We start from the raw sequence: 17,894 nt of genomic DNA, 5'->3' as shown, positions 1-17,894 counted from the left end.
CTCTCTAGCTAGCACAAAAATACTTGGACAAACCTCTTTATATTACGGTATAACCCTATATTACCAACCTGACTAGTGGAGTTTGAGGGTGGGGGACGTTCAGTGGGTGGGTGCTATGGTGCTAAGGTTTCTTCAATCCACTTACAACAAGGCATATGTGATACAGCCCCAAAAAGTTAAATATCAAATTCAGCTCTGCTACATATGTCTCTAAAAACCTAACTTCTGTCCCCCGAGACAGTTATACCAACTTAAAGTTCACATCTTTAATGTCGTATCTTCTATACATACCATCCTATACGTCAGCGGTCTGCAACCAGAATGGAAAACTACAACTCCCAGCATGCTCTGATGTCTCCTTACAGCATCTGGAGGTTTAGTGGCTGCAGTTATGAGATTTCCCGGAGACTGCATTATAAAAAGTGACTCTTTACCAGATGACTGAAGCCTGTAGTAGCCATGTCAGAAGACGTACCTCTGGAATTGAATGCTCCGTCATACCCTTCCCTTCTCTCTGGGCGTCCTCTCAGACCACTGCTCCAGGTTAATCCGTGATAAGATGGTTCAGAAATCCCATGAAGCTTCTCATTAGCCTAATCACCTGCTGGGATTCATAGTGTGTGAGGCGCCCCCAGCTGCGCAGTGAGGAGCGCACGCCGCACAAGGGAGGGGGTCTGCTTACCAGCTGCATCCATAGGCTTCTGGGAGAGCACTGAGCACCAATTTCCAAAACAGCGGAGCTAAATGACTGGAGGACAGCTGACTTGGCGTCCGGCCCGTCCGTACCAGAGATTACACAAACACTGAAGTGAAACAATTGCCATGCTCCTGCGCAGCCAAATTCTTTAATCATGTATCATATAATATAAATCACACACGTATCGGCATTACATTGTAGGAGACGAGACCGAGGTGTGCAACCTGCGTCTAGAACAGGACGGGTCACACTTGCGGGTGGGGGGAATCTAATAGGTTTTTATAAAGTTATGTATAAAAAAAAACTAATTCCCAAAAAACATACCGCTGTGTGTGCATGTGACTGATTATACATGATGTGAAACACATGGCTGCTTTCTTCCAAAAACAGCTGTTGACTCTCCATTCCCGCCTCTCCAGTACCAACAGCTCCCGCCTCTCTAGTACCAACAGCTCCCACCTCTCCAGTACCAACAGCTCCCGCCTCTCCAGTACCAACTGTCCCACCTCTCCGGTACCAACAGCTCCCGCCTCTCCAGTACCAACAGCTCCCACCTCTCCAGTACCAACAGCTCCCACCTCTCCAGTACCAACAGCTCCCGCCTCTACAGTACCAACAGCTCCCACCTCTCCAGTACCAACAGCTCCCGCCTCTCCTGTACCAACAGCTCCCACCTCTCCAGTACCAACAGCTCCCGCCTCTCCAGTACCAACAACTCCCGCCTCTCCATTCCCAACAGCTCCCGCCTCTCCATTCCCAACAGCTCCCGCCTCTCCAGTACCAACAGCTCCCGCCTCTCCAGTACCAACAGCTCCCGCCTCTCCAGTACCAACAGCTCCCGCCTCTCCAGTACCAACAGCTCCCGCCTCTCCAGTACCAACAACTCCCGCCTCTCCATTCCCAACAGCTCCCGCCTCTCCATTCCCAACAGCTCCCGCCTCTCCATTCCCAACAGCTCCCGCCTCTCCAGTACCAACAGCTCCCGCCTCTCCAGTACCAACAGCTCCCGCCTCTCCAGTACCAACAGCTCCCACCTCTCCAGTACCAACAGCTCCCGCCTCTCCAGTACCAACTGTCCCACCTCTCCGGTACCAACAGCTCCCGCCTCTCCAGTACCAACAGCTCCCGCCTCTCCAGTACCAACAGCTCCCGCCTCTCCAGTACCAACAGCTCCCGCCTCTCCAGTACCAACAGCTCCCACCTCTCCAGTACCAACAGCTCCCGCCTCTCCAGTACCAACAACTCCCGCCTCTCCATTCCCAACAGCTCCCGCCTCTCCATTCCCAACAGCTCCCGCCTCTCCATTCCCAACAGCTCCCGCCTCTCCATTCCCAACAGCTCCCGCCTCTCCAGTACCAACAGCTCCCGCCTCTCCAGTACCAACAGCTCCCGCCTCTCCAGTACCAACAGCTCCCACCTCTCCAGTACCAACAGCTCCCGCCTCTCCAGTACCAACTGTCCCACCTCTCCGGTACCAACAGCTCCCGCCTCTCCAGTACCAACAGCTCCCGCCTCTCCAGTACCAACAGCTCCCGCCTCTCCAGTACCAACAGCTCCCGCCTCTCCAGTACCAACAGCTCCCGCCTCTCCGGTACCAACTGTCCCACCTCTCCGGTACCAACAGCTCCCGCCTCTCCAGTACCAACAGCTCCCGCCTCTCCAGTACCAACAGCTCCCGCCTCTCCAGTACCAACAGCTCCCGCCTCTCCAGTAACAACAGCTCCCGCCTCTCCAGTACCAACAGCTCCCGCCTCTCCAGTACCAACAGCTCCCACCTCTCCAGTACCAACAACTCCCGCCTCTCCAGTACCAACAGCTCCCGCCTCTCCAGTACCAACAGCTCCCGCCTCTCCAGTACCAACAGCTCCCGCCTCTACAGTACCAACAACTCCCGCCTCTCCATTCCCAACAGCTCCCGCCTCTCCAGTACCAACAGCTCCCGCCTCTCCAGTACCAACAGCTCCCGCCTCTCCAGTACCAACAGCTCCCGCCTCTCCAGTACCAACAGCTCCCGCCTCTCCAGTACCAACTGTCCCACCTCTCCGGTACCAACAGCTCCCGCCTCTCCAGTACCAACAGCTCCCGCCTCTCCAGTACCAACAGCTCCCGCCTCTCCAGTACCAACAACTCCCGCCTCTCCATTCCCAACAACTCCCGCCTCTCCATTCCCAACAGCTCCCGCCTCTCCAGTACCAACAGCTCCCGCCTCTCCAGTACCAACAGCTCCCGCCTCTCCAGTACCAACAACTCCCGCCTCTCCAGTACCAACAACTCCCGCCTCTCCAGTACCAACAGCTCCCGCCTCTCCAGTACCAACAGCTCCCGCCTCTCCAGTACCAACAGCTCCCGCCTCTCCAGTACCAACAACTCCCGCCTCTCCAGTACCAACAGCTCCCGCCTCTCCAGTACCAACAGCTCCCGCCTCTACAGTACCAACAGCTCCCGCCTCTCCAGTACCAACAGCTCCCACCTCTCCAGTACCAACAGCTCCCGCCTCTCCAGTACCAACAGCTCCCGCCTCTCCAGTACCAACAACTCCCGCCTCTCCATTCCCAACAGCTCCCGCCTCTCCAGTACCAACAGCTCCCGCCTCTCCAGTACCAACAGCTCCCGCCTCTCCAGTACCAACAGCTCCCGCCTCTCCAGTACCAACAGCTCCCGCCTCTCCAGTACCAACAGCTCCCGCCTCTCCAGTACCAACTGTCCCACCTCTCCAGTACCAACAGCTCCCGCCTCTCCAGTACCAACAGCTCCCGCCTCTCCAGTACCAACTGTCCCACCTCTCCGGTACCAACAGCTCCCGCCTCTCCAGTACCAACAGCTCCCGCCTCTCCAGTACCAACAGCTCCCGCCTCTCCAGTACCAACAACTCCCGCCTCTCCATTCCCAACAGCTCCCGCCTCTCCAGTACCAACAGCTCCCGCCTCTCCAGTACCAACAGCTCCCGCCTCTCCAGTACCAACAACTCCCGCCTCTCCAGTACCAACAACTCCCGCCTCTCCAGTACCAACAGCTCCCCCCTCTCCAGTACCAACAGCTCCCGCCTCTCCAGTACCAACAGCTCCCGCCTCTCCAGTACCAACAACTCCCGCCTCTCCAGTACCAACAGCTCCCGCCTCTCCAGTACCAACAGCTCCCGCCTCTACAGTACCAACAGCTCCCGCCTCTACAGTACCAACAGCTCCCGCCTCTCCAGTACCAACAGCTCCCACCTCTCCAGTACCAACAGCTCCCGCCTCTCCAGTACCAACAGCTCCCGCCTCTCCAGTACCAACAGCTCCCACCTCTCCAGTACCAACAGCTCCCGCCTCTACAGTACCAACAGCTCCCACCTCTCCAGTACCAACAGCTCCCGCCTCTCCAGTACCAACAGCTCCCGCCTCTCCAGTACCAACAGCTCCCACCTCTCCAGTACCAACAGCTCCCGCCTCTCCAGTACCAACAGCTCCCGCCTCTCCAGTACCAACAGCTCCCGCCTCTCCAGTACCAACAGCTCCCGCCTCTACAGTACCAACAGCTCCCGCCTCTCCAGTACCAACAGCTCCCACCTCTCCAGTACCAACAGCTCCCGCCTCTCCAGTACCAACAGCTCCCGCCTCTCCAGTACCAACAGCTCCCACCTCTCCAGTACCAACAGCTCCCGCCTCTCCAGTACCAACAGCTCCCGCCTCTCCAGTACCAACAGCTCCCGCCTCTCCAGTACCAACAGCTCCCGCCTCTCCAGTACCAACAGCTCCCGCCTCTCCAGTACCAACAGCTCCCGCCTCTCCAGTACCAACAGCTCCCGCCTCTCCAGTACCAACAGCTCCCGCCTCTCCAGTACCAACTGTCCCACCTCTCCGGTACCAACAGCTCCCGCCTCTCCAGTACCAACAGCTCCCACCTCTCCAGTACCAACAGCTCCCGCCTCTCCAGTACCAACAACTCCCGCCTCTCCAGTACCAACAACTCCCGCCTCTCCAGTACCAACAACTCCCGCCTCTCCAGTACCAACAGCTCCCCCCTCTCCAGTACCAACAGCTCCCGCCTCTCCAGTACCAACAGCTCCCGCCTCTCCAGTACCAACAACTCCCGCCTCTCCAGTACCAACAGCTCCCGCCTCTCCAGTACCAACAGCTCCCGCCTCTACAGTACCAACAGCTCCCGCCTCTCCAGTACCAACAGCTCCCGCCTCTCCAGTACCAACAGCTCCCGCCTCTCCAGTACCAACAGCTCCCGCCTCTCCAGTACCAACAGCTCCCGCCTCTCCAGTACCAACAGCTCCCGCCTCTCCAGTACCAACAGCTCCCACCTCTCCAGTACCAACAGCTCCCGCCTCTCCAGTACCAACAGCTCCCACCTCTCCAGTACCAACAGCTCCCGCCTCTCCAGTACCAACAGCTCCCGCCTCTCCAGTACCAACAGCTCCCGCCTCTCCAGTACCAACAGCTCCCGCCTCTCCAGTACCAACAGCTCCCGCCTCTCCAGTACCAACAGCTCCCACCTCTCCAGTACCAACTTTCCCACATCTCCATTCCCAACAGCTCCCGCCTCTCCAGTACCAACAGCTCCCGCCTCTCCAGTACCAACAGCTCCCGCCTCTCCAGTACCAACAGCTCCCACCTCTCCAGTACCAACAGCTCCCGTCTATCCAGTACCAACAGCTCCCACCTCTCCAGTACCAACAGCTCCCGCCTCTCCAGTACCAACAGCTCCCGCCTCTCCAGTACCAACTTTCCCACATCTCCATTCCCAACAGCTCCCGCCTCTCCAGTACCAACAGCTCCCGCCTCTCCAGTACCAACAGCTCCCGCCTCTCCAGTACCAACAGCTCCCGCCTCTCCAGTACCAACTTTCCCACATCTCCATTCCCAACAGCTTCCACCTCTCCAGTACCAACAGCTCCCGCCTCTCCAGTACCAACAGCTCCCGCCTCTCCAGTACCAACTTTCCCACATCTCCATTCCCAACAGCTCCCGCCTCTCCAGTACCAACAGCTCCCGCCTCTCCAGTACCAACAGCTCCCGCCTCTCCAGTACCAACAGCTCCTGCTGTTACATTCCCAAAAGCTCCCGCCTCTGCAGTACCAAATTCCCCACCTCTCCATTCCCAACCAGTTCTGCAGCTGTTGCCTCTCTATTCCCAACTGCTTCTGTATCTCCATTCCCAACTTCTCCCGCCTCTCCATACTTAACCTCTCTTACCGCTTCATTCAATACAGCTCCCGCTTCCCCATTACCAACTGCTCCTCCTCTCCATTTCGTGCCACTCCATTCATCATCTCTCCTGCCTCTCCATTCTCAACCTCTCCCACCTTTCCATTGAATCCAGCTCCTGCCTCCCTATTATCAACAGGTTCCAGGCTCCGCCTCTCCATTGCCGCCAGTCCCCCGCCTCTCCATTACCGCCAGTCCCCCGCCTCTCCATTACCGCCAGTCCCCCGCCTCTCCATTGCCGCCAGTCCCCCGCCTTTCCATTGCCTCCAGGCCCCCGCCTTTCCATTGCCTCCAGGCCCCCGCCTCTCCATTGCCTCCAGTCCCCCGCCTCTCTATTGCCTCCAGTCCCCCGCCTCTCCATTGCCTCCAGTCCCCCGCCTCTCCATTGCCTCCAGTCCCCCGCCTCTCCATTGCCTCCAGTCCCCCGCCTCTCCATTGCCTCCAGTCCCCCGCCTCTCCATTGCCTCCAGTCCGCCGCCTCTCCATTCCCTTCACCTCTCCATTCCATCCAGCCCCTCCACTTTCCCGCTTCTCCATTCCCTTCAGCCCCTCCACCTCTCCATTCCCTCCCAAAACGTTGGGATCCCAACTGATCCCTAAAATAATCAGTGAGTATTACACAAATTACTCCATGTGTCGATGCTCTGAAATTCCTCCTGCAAAGTGAATACATCATCCACACGTACAGACATGCATACATCCATATGTTGACGGGGTGGATTCTATATGTTTAGCTGAGGTTATTCGCAACATTTCTGAACTCCAAAAAACCTTGTTCACAGTTTTGAGCATGAAATGATTGCTAAAAAAAAATTCTCATCTTTGTTTTTCTGAAAGAAATTTAAAGTAATATACTATATTTGTAGCATTGTTTCTACATTTTAATAGATTTTCCAGGAACGATGTAACATATGGAAACGCAGGTGATGGTGCAGACAACGTGGTTCGAGGTGGCGGTGCCGCAGCGAAAGTAGACTAAGCGTCCAATGGCCCAATATGCTATGCAAGTATTGCAGCAGTTGCTCCTGGTGACCACGCTAAGTTGTATACTTAAAAACTTCTGTCAGTCCCATCTTGGGTGAGCCAATGGGTTCCCATGGCCCGAGCAAGCTGTATGGCAGTGATTGTGCAACCATTGCGTCAACCAGAGCAACATCGCCAGCCAGGCCCAACAAAAAACGGACGGCAGTCGGTGGGTGTGCGCCACTGGGACACAGAAACCAGTGAGTAGAGCAGTAACTCTGGCCATTTAAAAAAAATATATATTTCCCAGAAAAAACCCTTTAACAGAGTGCCAGGCACTGATGCCAAACTACGGCGTGCCAGGCACTGATTCTTCCATAGCAATGTGTGTCTGCCACAGATAATATAATCTGGTAATCTGAGTGGACTGTTGAAAGTTAATTTTGAAGATAGGTAAATGGCTTTTAGCTTCTTAATGTTCCCAATGTAATGGACATTCAGCTAAAATGAAAAGTCACAGAAGCGGTCGGATGGAGAAGATGTCTGTACAATAAAACGCACTTAAAAGAAACAAGATCCAAATAATTTCACACACTCAGGATAACAAAAAGCGATTACAAGTGGCACGCCTAATGGATGCATCACACATCGTAAAAGCAATTACGTCCTGGGAGTAAAGAAGATTCTTAGAGAAACTCAACTGTACGCCTAAGCATCGGCATAAGTCAGGGCGGTAATTCTCTAGCTGGTGTTGGACGCAAATACAATCTATATATATATTCAGTGCTTTTCGAGCGTTCCCGTCAATCTCGTGGTTTGTAACCTTTGTTCTGAAAATTCCTCAGCATTCCAACAGAGTTAAAAAAAAAAATTATATTTAACGGACACTAAAACTTAGCGGTAAACTGCAAAATGATATGCTTGTTCTAGAAAAGATCTGTAATTAGAGACATGCTAGAAAGAAAGAGTGAAAAGGGCAGGAAACATAATACAGAATGAAAAAATAAAATAAAAATACATACCCACAAAGTAACCTCTGCTGCCTGACTTGACTTCTGCCTGATTCCTGGATTTGGACCTGTGCTACCTGTACTTTAGCCAGTTAACAAATTGTACGAACTCTACCTGCACTGACCTCGCCTGTTTCTGACTACAGTTTTCCTTGATCCTCAGGGACTAATCCATGAGGTAGCATACTGGTGGTATCCACATCCCTACACAGGGGGTTAAAGGGTGAAGACCAGGGGACCTCTGGGACAACACCTTTAGGAGCTACCCAATATAAAATCTGCAGATCCACATCCCCTTCCATAACAAACAACAATCCATTGCTTCATTCTGGAGAAAAAGTATTTTTAATCCATTGCAAATGAACAGTTGAGTGCACTGAGGGCGGGCCTAAGCCACTCTGGCCACCCTCTCTCCTTTTGCTTCCTCTGCCACCCCTGACTGACAGGACCAGGCCCTGGGATTATGCAGGAAAATGGTTTAGTATGTGAAGGAGAGGAAGGGGCTGGCAGGAGAGGAAGGGGCTGGCAGGATAGGAAGGGGCTGGCAGGATGCAGGAGGAGAAAAGGTGCACGGAGTGATTTGGGCCCACCCTCAGTGCACCTTACTTTTAATCCACATGCAAATGAACAGTTATTTCTCTTCAGGATGAAAAAACGGACCTCTAAGTGAAAAGTGTCTTTACATTCAGCTGCGTTAGCCCTACAAGGCATGGTGACTGGTTTATCAGTGAATTTCCTGGTGACGGGCTCCTTTAAACTCGTCTCTGAATTCCTCTAAAGCTGAGGAAACCCCTCAGTACTAAGTTCTAACCATCACCTCCAACACTGTACAAGCTAAGCCCTCTGGGATATCATCTCTTCAGGTTTGGAGGATTTGGATAGATGTTTTGGTCATTATAAGCCATGCTTTTCTCTATCAAATAAGAAAATGGCAACGGATAACAAGAAGCGGAGGTGGTGAGACAGCAGGAGGGAGGACTATACCTTTCTATGGAGCCCTAGGTGACCCTGTGACTAAATGACAGCTCTATAAGTACTAGAAACGGCTGATGCAACCAGAAGAGGTCTTCATTATAACCATGCTGGTAGAAGTGGAGTTGTCAGAACAGCCCGGCTTTGAATTGAAATGTACTTTAAGGACCAAATGAAAGGAATATATGAGGACATTCGGCTGAAGGCTGTTTGGATATTGGCACCACATCTGTAGCCTCAGACCTACTGGATACTCTTTCTCTACAAACAGTGTCCAGATGTGCTTATACAATGAGGTCCGGGTGAGGCGCGGTACATACCGCTGGGTTCACTGTTCTGCCCACGTAGTAGACTCACGGCAGCAGCTGTCTGGGCTAGACTGTTAGTACATACGGACATAATAGAAGGAGAGCCACTAACCACGGCTATGCAGCTTTATGAAAGGAATTAGAGATGAGCGTCCGCTCCAGGCTGTAGGGCTCTGTCTACATCTAGTCTTTGTCGTAGGTATACGGCAGGCATGCTCAACCTGCGGACCTCCAGGTGTTGCAAAACTACAACTCCCAGCATGCCCAAACAGCTTACAGCTATCAGCCTACAGCAGGGCACGGTGGGAGTTGTAGTTTTACAACAGCCGCAGGTTGAGCATCCCTGGTATACGGCCTTAAGGCTTGGATGTACCCCACTGACCTATAGCAGGGATGGCCAGCCGGCGGCTGTAAAACTACAACTCCCACCATGCCCTGCTGTAGGCTGATAGCTGTAGACAGTATGGGCATGCTGGGAGTTGTAGTTTTGCAACAATTTCTCGTTTTCGGATGCCCCCTTCGTTCTCATGATCAGTGGGGGTCCTGGCATTTGGACCCTCAGTGATCATATACAGTTACTGAATAAAAACCCTTTAAGAACTTGATTATTCTAGATCAGGGGGTCAGCAAACTTCGGCACTCCAGCTGCTGTGAAACTACAACTCCCAGCATGCACACTCGCTTGGCTGTTCTTGTATCTCCCATAGAAGTGAATGGACCATGCTGGGAGTGTCGGAGGATGCTGGTCCCGGTTCTAGACTGACTTAGGCCTCATGTACACCACCATGTTTTTGGTCCACTTCCAATCTACAAAAAATGTCACCCATTCATTTCAGAGGGGCCGCATCCGTATATCTGTCTGTTCCGCTGCCCCAAAAAATTAAAAATAACATGTCCTATTCTTGTCCGTTTTTACATTAGTGCGGGACCTGCAGAAGGGGAAAATGCGGGATGCACATTATCAGTGTTTTGTGGACGGCAAAAACAGATACTATTGTGTGCATGAGGCATTCGATGGGGCAATATCGGATTCGCAGGTTTCTAAAATGTCATACGCGCGTGCAAAAGTAGCACTTATTTTTCCTATTGCCATGGGCAGCTGCACAACTTTACCCCGTCCTCCACCGCTTTATTCCAGGGCGCAGGCGAGATTCGGATCAGCACCACGTCATGTTCATGCAGATGTTAAAACCCATCAGGATATGACAAGAATCTCCTAGGACCATCCGAAGGAAAATTCTTTCCTCATCTTCGCTGTGGACTTATTCAGGCGCATCACGATCATCAGGTTAAATGGGAAAGCGCTTAACGTAATGAATATTTAAAAACCGCTGAGGATGAATCAAGTTCTTTCTCTACGGTTGCTTGTGAGAAGCTATGCCATGTGTATACTATGTGGAGGCTCTAGATAATGGAGGGAAGTCCCTATGGCATAGAAGCGCCATTTTTACCTCTACATTGCCATAGTATTTTTTTTTAAAATAAATTATTTTTATTGGGTTTTGATATAAATATGCGTACAAATATGCACAGGATTGTACAATTTATGATATAGATCCCAGTACATTACATTCTGCTTCATACTCATCGCTATCACACTAAGTCACAACGTAATTCAGTAGCGTTATACCGTTATACCGAGAGTAAGAATCACACTTGTGCACATATGCGCTTGTATATAAAGGTAAGAACCCATTTAGGCCTCATGCACATGACCGTTGTGTACATCCGCGTCCGTTCCGTCATTTTTCACAGTTTAGCGGAGGTCCCATTCATTTCTATGGAGCCGTGAAAAAAAACTGATAGTCCTCCGTGATCCGTGATTCCAGTCCGTCAAAAAAATATAACCTGTCCTATTCTTGTCAGTGGAAAACGGAGGATGGACCCATTCAAGTCAATGGGTCCGTCAAAAAAAACGGGTGCACAACTGGTATGTCATCCGTGTTCGCGTCCGTTTTTTTTCTACAAGACCTTGGTGCAATAAAATTACACTTTTCGTTAACCTTCCTTTTTTTTCCCTGTCAGACCAAAAAAAAAGGAAGCAAAATCGGACACGGGCCACTGAAGCCAAATCACTGACAGTGAAAAAACACTGTCGTGTGCATGAGGCCTTAATCTACAATAAACTTGAACGAAGGTATAAATGTGAACATAGAAAAAAAAAAGTTTCCCAGAATATGCTCAAAAATTCAAAAAGACAAAGTATTATAATTAAAGGGGTTGTCTATACCAATCCCTTTAAAATTGCACCACAAGACCAAAGAAAAGCTCCCTCATCCACCACTCGAGGACCTCATGGGTTTGGTGCAATGCTTTATTTTCTCCTTGAAATTTTTATCACCTCAGCCATAAAATGAATTTAGAGGCAGGGGCACAACTAGGATTCATGGGGCCCAAAGTCCTAACCATAATCTGAAAAGTTCTGCCCTAATTGGACAATTCCTTGACTTGTTATATACATATAGGTTTCATTTTTGTAAGCATCCCGACAACCGCCTGGACTTCAGATTAGACTGAAGAGATGGATATTCTGGGCTTCATTACATTTGACAGGGAAATACAAAAAAGTGTAACTGTAAGGCCCCTTTTACACGAGCGAGTATTCCGCGCGGATGCGATGCGGGAGGTGAACGCATTGCACCCGCACTGAATCCTGACCCATTCATTTCTATGGGGCTGTGCACACGAGCGGTGATTTTCACGCATCACTTGTGCGTTGCGTGAAAATCGCAGCATGCTCCTCTTTGTGCGTTTTTTCACGCAACGCAGGCCCCATAGAAGTGAATGGGGTTGCGTGAAAATCGCAAGCATCCGCAAGCAAGTGCGGATGCAGTGCGATTTTCACGCATGGTTGCTAGGTGACAGTCTATAAACTGTATTATTTTCCCTTATAACATGATTATAAGGGAAAATAATAGCATTCTGAATACAGAATGCATAGTAGGTGATCAATTGAGGGTAAAAATAAAAATAAAAAAATTAACTCACCTTCTCCTCTTGTTCGCGTAGTTCCCGGTCTATTCTTTACTTCTCAAAAGATGAACTATCGGCTAAAGGACCTTTGGTGACGTCAGATCACATGCTCCAATCACATGGTACATCACCGAGAGGCCTCAACCGGGAATGTGACTTTTACTGTGATCTTTAAATACTCAATCTCTAAACATTCATTCTTGTTTTTCGGTATTGTGGATTGATATGGCGTCATAATGTTATTTCGTTGATATTAATATGCATATACTTCTCCTTTATTTCAGGCTCCCTAGTTGGATCATAATCATAGTCAATATACAAGTTGGTGAGAAAAACTCCTTCCCCCCCCCCTTTCTTTTTCCCCCGACTTTCCTTCCATCCTCTTCCCTTCGAGCCCCCCCCCCCTCTTTCCCCTTCCCTTTTTCCCCTCCTCCATCCCTCCCTTCCACCCCTCCCTCTCATCATAGATTATAATATAGCATAAGATTATAGTATATATAAATACCTATATGCTGAGATACTTATCCACGAAATCTAGAACCATACAATGTGATCATTCGCCTCTTGTTTTTTGTTTTTTGTTTTTTGTTTCTTGTTCCCTTTATTTATATATATTTTTTTCATTCTTCACATTTTAGCACGACGAGAATCGAAGCAATTGTTCAATTATACTTTATACTTTAAACCATTCTATCTACATATGTATGTGACCCCTCTTTCTTTACCTGAGATAACTTTCCCCATTCTTCTTAATTAAAGCGCTAGCATAGAACTATATATACTCCTTAACTTTAAAATGTCCTTAATATCCTTCTTCACCAATTAGCAGACCGATCCATAGCCTATTATTCCCGTTTTCCAAGATACAACATGTTATACATCCCCAGCACAAGCTATCTTCTATTTCCGTCCCAGCACCCAGTGCGCATGCGCACACTGCGGCCCGCGGTCACGCGGCTCACATGACGTCACTGACGATCATGTGACCGGCTGAACCCGGACACAAGGCAAGAGCCCACATGACTTCCGGCCCCTTAGTTTAAAACACAAACAAACGCAGATACATATAGCGCCTGCACAAGCTGTTTGCTATCCGGCCATGGTGAGTTCATATGCGATGTTTATATTCAAACTGCTGCTTGAGTTTTCTACAGAGATTTCTCTTGATGCTGACTATACTTACCTAAATCTAATTAGTACATAGATCCTTGACTTAACTTTATGCCCCAACGATTAGTCATGTTCATGCTAGAGCCCAGTCCTGATCATTATGTCCTCCTTTCTCAGAGACAGCAATTGCCCTATCTGTCTTGTATCCCTCTTACTTTACCTACCCCCTACTCTCTCTTTACTATAGTTAGAACCTGAGACCTGTATGTATGTTTATGTATGTGTATATACATATGTGTGTGTGTGTGTGTGCAGATATACGCGGGCACACATATATATATGTATGTGCACAATTCGTTCTATATCCATATCGTTTTACCTCCTTCACCACGTGTCAACAGTATATTATGGTCGCAACATGTAGATGCCAATAAAACCGTTATATTTATTTACAGATCCCTTGAAAAAGGTCTCTGACAGGACCGAAACGTTGGGACACATTACGGCCTACAAAAATATGTTATTAATGCTCATATTACTATGATGGCGCGACCAGTCATATATTGACAAAACTTGTGAATATTCTTGTACCAATAATAAATTTGCAAAGCAAAAGACATTGGTGTGCCGTGGATTATCTCTCTATATCTTTCACACGAGCGTGACGGATTAGGTCCGGATGCGTTCAGGGTGCGTACAGTGAAACTCGCACTATTTTGCAAGCAAGTTTCAGTCAGTTTTGTCTGCGATTGCATTCAGTTGTTCAGTTTTTTCCGCGTGGGTGCAATGCGTTTTGATGCGTTTTTCACGCGCGTGATAAAAAACTGATGGTTTACAAACAACATCTCTTGCGGATGCAATGCATTTTTCACGCAGCCCCATTCACTTCTATGGGGCCAGGGCTGCGTGAAAAAAGCTGAATATAGAACATGCTGCGATTTTCACGCAACGCAGAGTTGATGCGTGAAAAACAACGCTGATGTACACAGCCCCATTGAAATGAATGGGTCAGGATTCAGTGTGGGTGCTATGCGTTACGTCACGCATTGCACCCGCGCGGAAAACTCGCTCGTGTGAAAGGGGCCTAAGTGTTATAAGAGCAAATATAATGATAGAGCAGATATAAAGAGCACGGTATATTGTCTTCCTGTCTACATAAGTGAATATGGTTCTTAGAGGATCTGATAATATGAACTGCTGGAGCTGTGGTACCGTGCAGCCCATGTATAATACTCACAGATGTTACACTACATACGTCTAATGAGAACATCTATTGCACTCAGACAGGGGAGATGACAATCTTCTGGAGAGACTCTGTGTGCTGTACATCTGGGGTACTATGCTCCTCCTCAATCCTCAGATCCCCAATCCTCATCTGACCTAAAATAAGATCCCCAAAATTCATCAGACCTCCAAATCAGACCCCCAAAATAAGACCCCCAATGCTCGGATCAGACAACACAAATCAGACTCCCAGTGTCAGACCCTCATTGCTCAGATCTCCCCCCCCCCCATGCTCAGATCAGACCCCCCATGCTCAGATCAGACCCCCCATGCTCAGATCAGACCCCCCATGCTCAGATCAGACCCCCCATGCTAAGATCAGACCCCCCATGCCCAGATCAGACCCCCATTGCTCAGATCAGGACCCCCTTCCCATGCTCTGATCAGACCCCCATTGCCCAGATCAGGACCCCCCCCCCCCCCCATGTTCAGATCAGAATTTCCCATGCTTAGATCAGACCCCCATGCTCAGTTCTAAAATTGAAAAAATCTCTTCCCTCTCCTGATCAGGCACCTGCTACTCTGCAGGTCTGACACGCTCTCCACTGTGACCTGATGAGCAGAACGTCAGGTCATAGCACGTGTCTCCACGTACTACGTTCCCACACTGTGTGCATCAGGACGTAGTGGAGAGTGAGCTGGAGCTGCAAAGTAGTAACAGTGCCCGATCAGGAAAAGCGATCTGAGCCTGGGGTGGAGAGTGAGCCGACCGACTGCTTCCCGGCTCCACAGCTAGAGCCGCACTTGAAGAAGCAAAGAGCCGCATGCGGCTCAAGAGTCACGGGTTGGCCACCCCTGGCCTAGGGTCTGACCCTAGGAGAAATCAGAGTGCTCCTGCCTATATTGGCATCTTGTGATGCCAACCATTATACCTTTAGTATACACAGGCATGGCAGTGGGAGTTTTCGGCTGGCTTGTATTAGAAGTATATAGCGGCATGAAGGACTATTGAAATTCACTTCCTTGCAACCGGAAAATAAACTTCCCATATAGTCAGCGGGCCTGGGAACAATTAACATCCTAATAATCAGGGTTCACATACTATCCATTTACCCATGAGTCAGCCCAGCTATTCTTCAGTCTGATATTTAGGGAAATTACTGAGGATAACAATAGCGGCACAGGATACGGGATTAGACGGACCACAACAATAATAGCGGCACAGGATACGGGATTAGACGGACCACAACAATAATAGCGGTATGGCTTCCAAGCTCCCGAACAATGAGTCACGTAAATGTTACAGCAGAGGATTATAGGTCTCTGAATCTTACAGGAATGGGTTTCTTTTGGAATCTGGAGAACATCAGGTCAGGATGACACAGAATATTTATGACAACGCGTTTCATAAAACTGATACACTGTAATATACTGCCCCCTAGAGGACATTTATAATAATGCATCTATCTAGGTAAAGATTGGCCTTTCCAATTATATACAGTGGACTTTAGTTCAGGCTCTTCGCTGGAAAAGGGACACATGACTTCACGATCTTCGCTTTATCAGGGCATCTTATTGATCCATAAAAGGTTTTTCCAGGAGTAACATATTGAAGCATCATTAGCATCTGATCGGTGAGGGGTCTGAAACCAGGCACCGTCATCAACCGCTGTTTCAACATAGAAGCACTGCGGCCTCCTCGAAGCGCCGCCCATTGTATAGTGGCTATGCTTGGTATTGCAGCTCAGGGCCTTGAATGAGACTAGAGTTGCGCCTAGACCATGTGACCAATGAACGTGATGTCACTGGCCTAGGAACAGGCCGCAGAGCTCCCTCTTCAAACAGGTGATCGCCTATCCTAAGGAATCAATAGTCTAGACCCAGAAACCCCCTTTAAAAAGTTCTGTCTGGTTAAATAGGTGAATCAATCCATTTTAATAAAACCAATATAGGTTTTACCACCAGGTGGCAGCATAGGCCAGCCTATTTAAATGCTGAGCTGAAAGGCTAGGGCTACATGGCGACACCACTGGTCATGCAGCGGCTGTCGTGGCCAGGATCGTTGAGTTGTGGCGATTCCATAGAAATTATTGGGATCGCTGAGAAAGTCGAAAGAAATCCAAGCCTTAAAAGCCTATTTCCATACACCCATTTAATAAATGGGTGTAGAGTTAATAGATGAGGGGGGAGGTCTTCTTTTCAGGACCCACAGCTCTTGTTCGAATAGATTTTTTGCAACTTTCGCGTCGCAGTGCGACACCATAGACTATCATTATAAAAATTGTTGCGCGACACATGTTGCAGTGTAGTTGTGCCCTATGTGTCGTCGTGTAGACCTGGCCTCAGACCTATCTATAGCCTTAATGGTGTGGATTTAGATGACTCAGTGAAGGGGTCATACTGGACTTTGCGTCTCTCTGTTGGAGATGACCTGCAGATAAGTCATGGTTACAATAAATTACACCAAATGTCAAACTTGCAAAAAGCTTACCCTCCAGTGATATCGTATCATGAAAGTCGGGCATTTGAGTAGAATCAGCGATGGTGATTTCCTCATCTCAAACTATTTATTGAAACAAAAGCCACCACCAGTGCGGTCGTCATTGTGGGATGTGGCCAGAGGATGTCCACTTCTCTGCCTTTCTGTGACTCTTCCAGTCTCTCTGTATCTCTGATACAGTCCTGATCAAAAGTTTAAGACCACTTGAAAAATGGCAAAAAATCCTATTTAGCATGGCTGGATGTTAAGGTTCCAAGTAGAGCTTCAACATGCAACAAGAAGAAATGGGAGTGAGACAAAACATTTTTTGAGCTTTCAATTTAATGGAAACAACGAATAAACTGAAACAGGCTGTTTTTCAGCTGATCAAAAGTTTAGGACCACACCTCCAAAAAAAAACTAACCCCCCCCCCCCCCCCCAAAACAGAAATCCAACTTCCAAACATGAACTCAGTAATGAGTAGCTCCGCCGTTATTGTTGATCACTTCTTGATGCAAGCGTTTCCATGAGGTGAGTGGGAACATTTCTCCAAGTGGTGAAGACGGCCGCACGAAGGCCATCTACTGTCTGGAACTGTTGTCCATTTTTGTAAACTTCCCTTGCCATCCATCCCCAAAGGTTCTCAATTGGATTTAGATCAGGGGAACACGCAGGATGGGCCAAAAGAGTGATGTTATTCTCCTGGAAGAAGTCCCTTGTCCTGCGGGCATTGTGTACTGTAGCGTTGTCCTGTTGAAAAACCCAGTCGTTACCACACAGACGAGGGCCCTCAGTCATGAGGAATGCTCTCTGCCACATCTGGACATAGCGAGCGGACGTTTGACGCCCCTGCACTTCCTGAAGCTCCATTGTTCCACTGAAGGAAAAAGCACCCCAGACCATTATGGCGCCCCCTCCACTGTGGGGCGTAGAAAACATCTCAGGTGGGATCTGCTTGTCAT

At 49.3% G+C, this 17,894-nt stretch overlaps 1 protein-coding gene across 2 annotated transcripts in view; it reads right to left on the bottom strand.

Moving 5' to 3' along the window:
- PDZD2 (PDZ domain containing 2) overlaps positions 1-17,894 on the bottom strand; it is a 301,267-nt gene that overhangs the window by 191,650 nt on the left and 91,723 nt on the right. Inside the window, exon 1 of one of the 2 annotated variants that reach the window (XM_040421011.1) lies at positions 476-702. The exons of the other annotated variant lie outside the window; for it this stretch is intronic. The gene's annotated coding sequence lies outside the window, so the exon portion shown is untranslated. Of the gene's footprint in view, positions 1-475; positions 703-17,894 lie in introns of those variants that run through there. 2 annotated transcript variants of the gene reach the window in all.

The sequence above is a fragment of the Bufo bufo genome, chromosome 2 (assembly GCF_905171765.1).
Source record: "Bufo bufo chromosome 2, aBufBuf1.1, whole genome shotgun sequence".
Taxonomy (NCBI): domain Eukaryota; kingdom Metazoa; phylum Chordata; class Amphibia; order Anura; family Bufonidae; genus Bufo; species Bufo bufo.
This window is presented reverse-complemented; position numbering and strand designations above follow the sequence as displayed.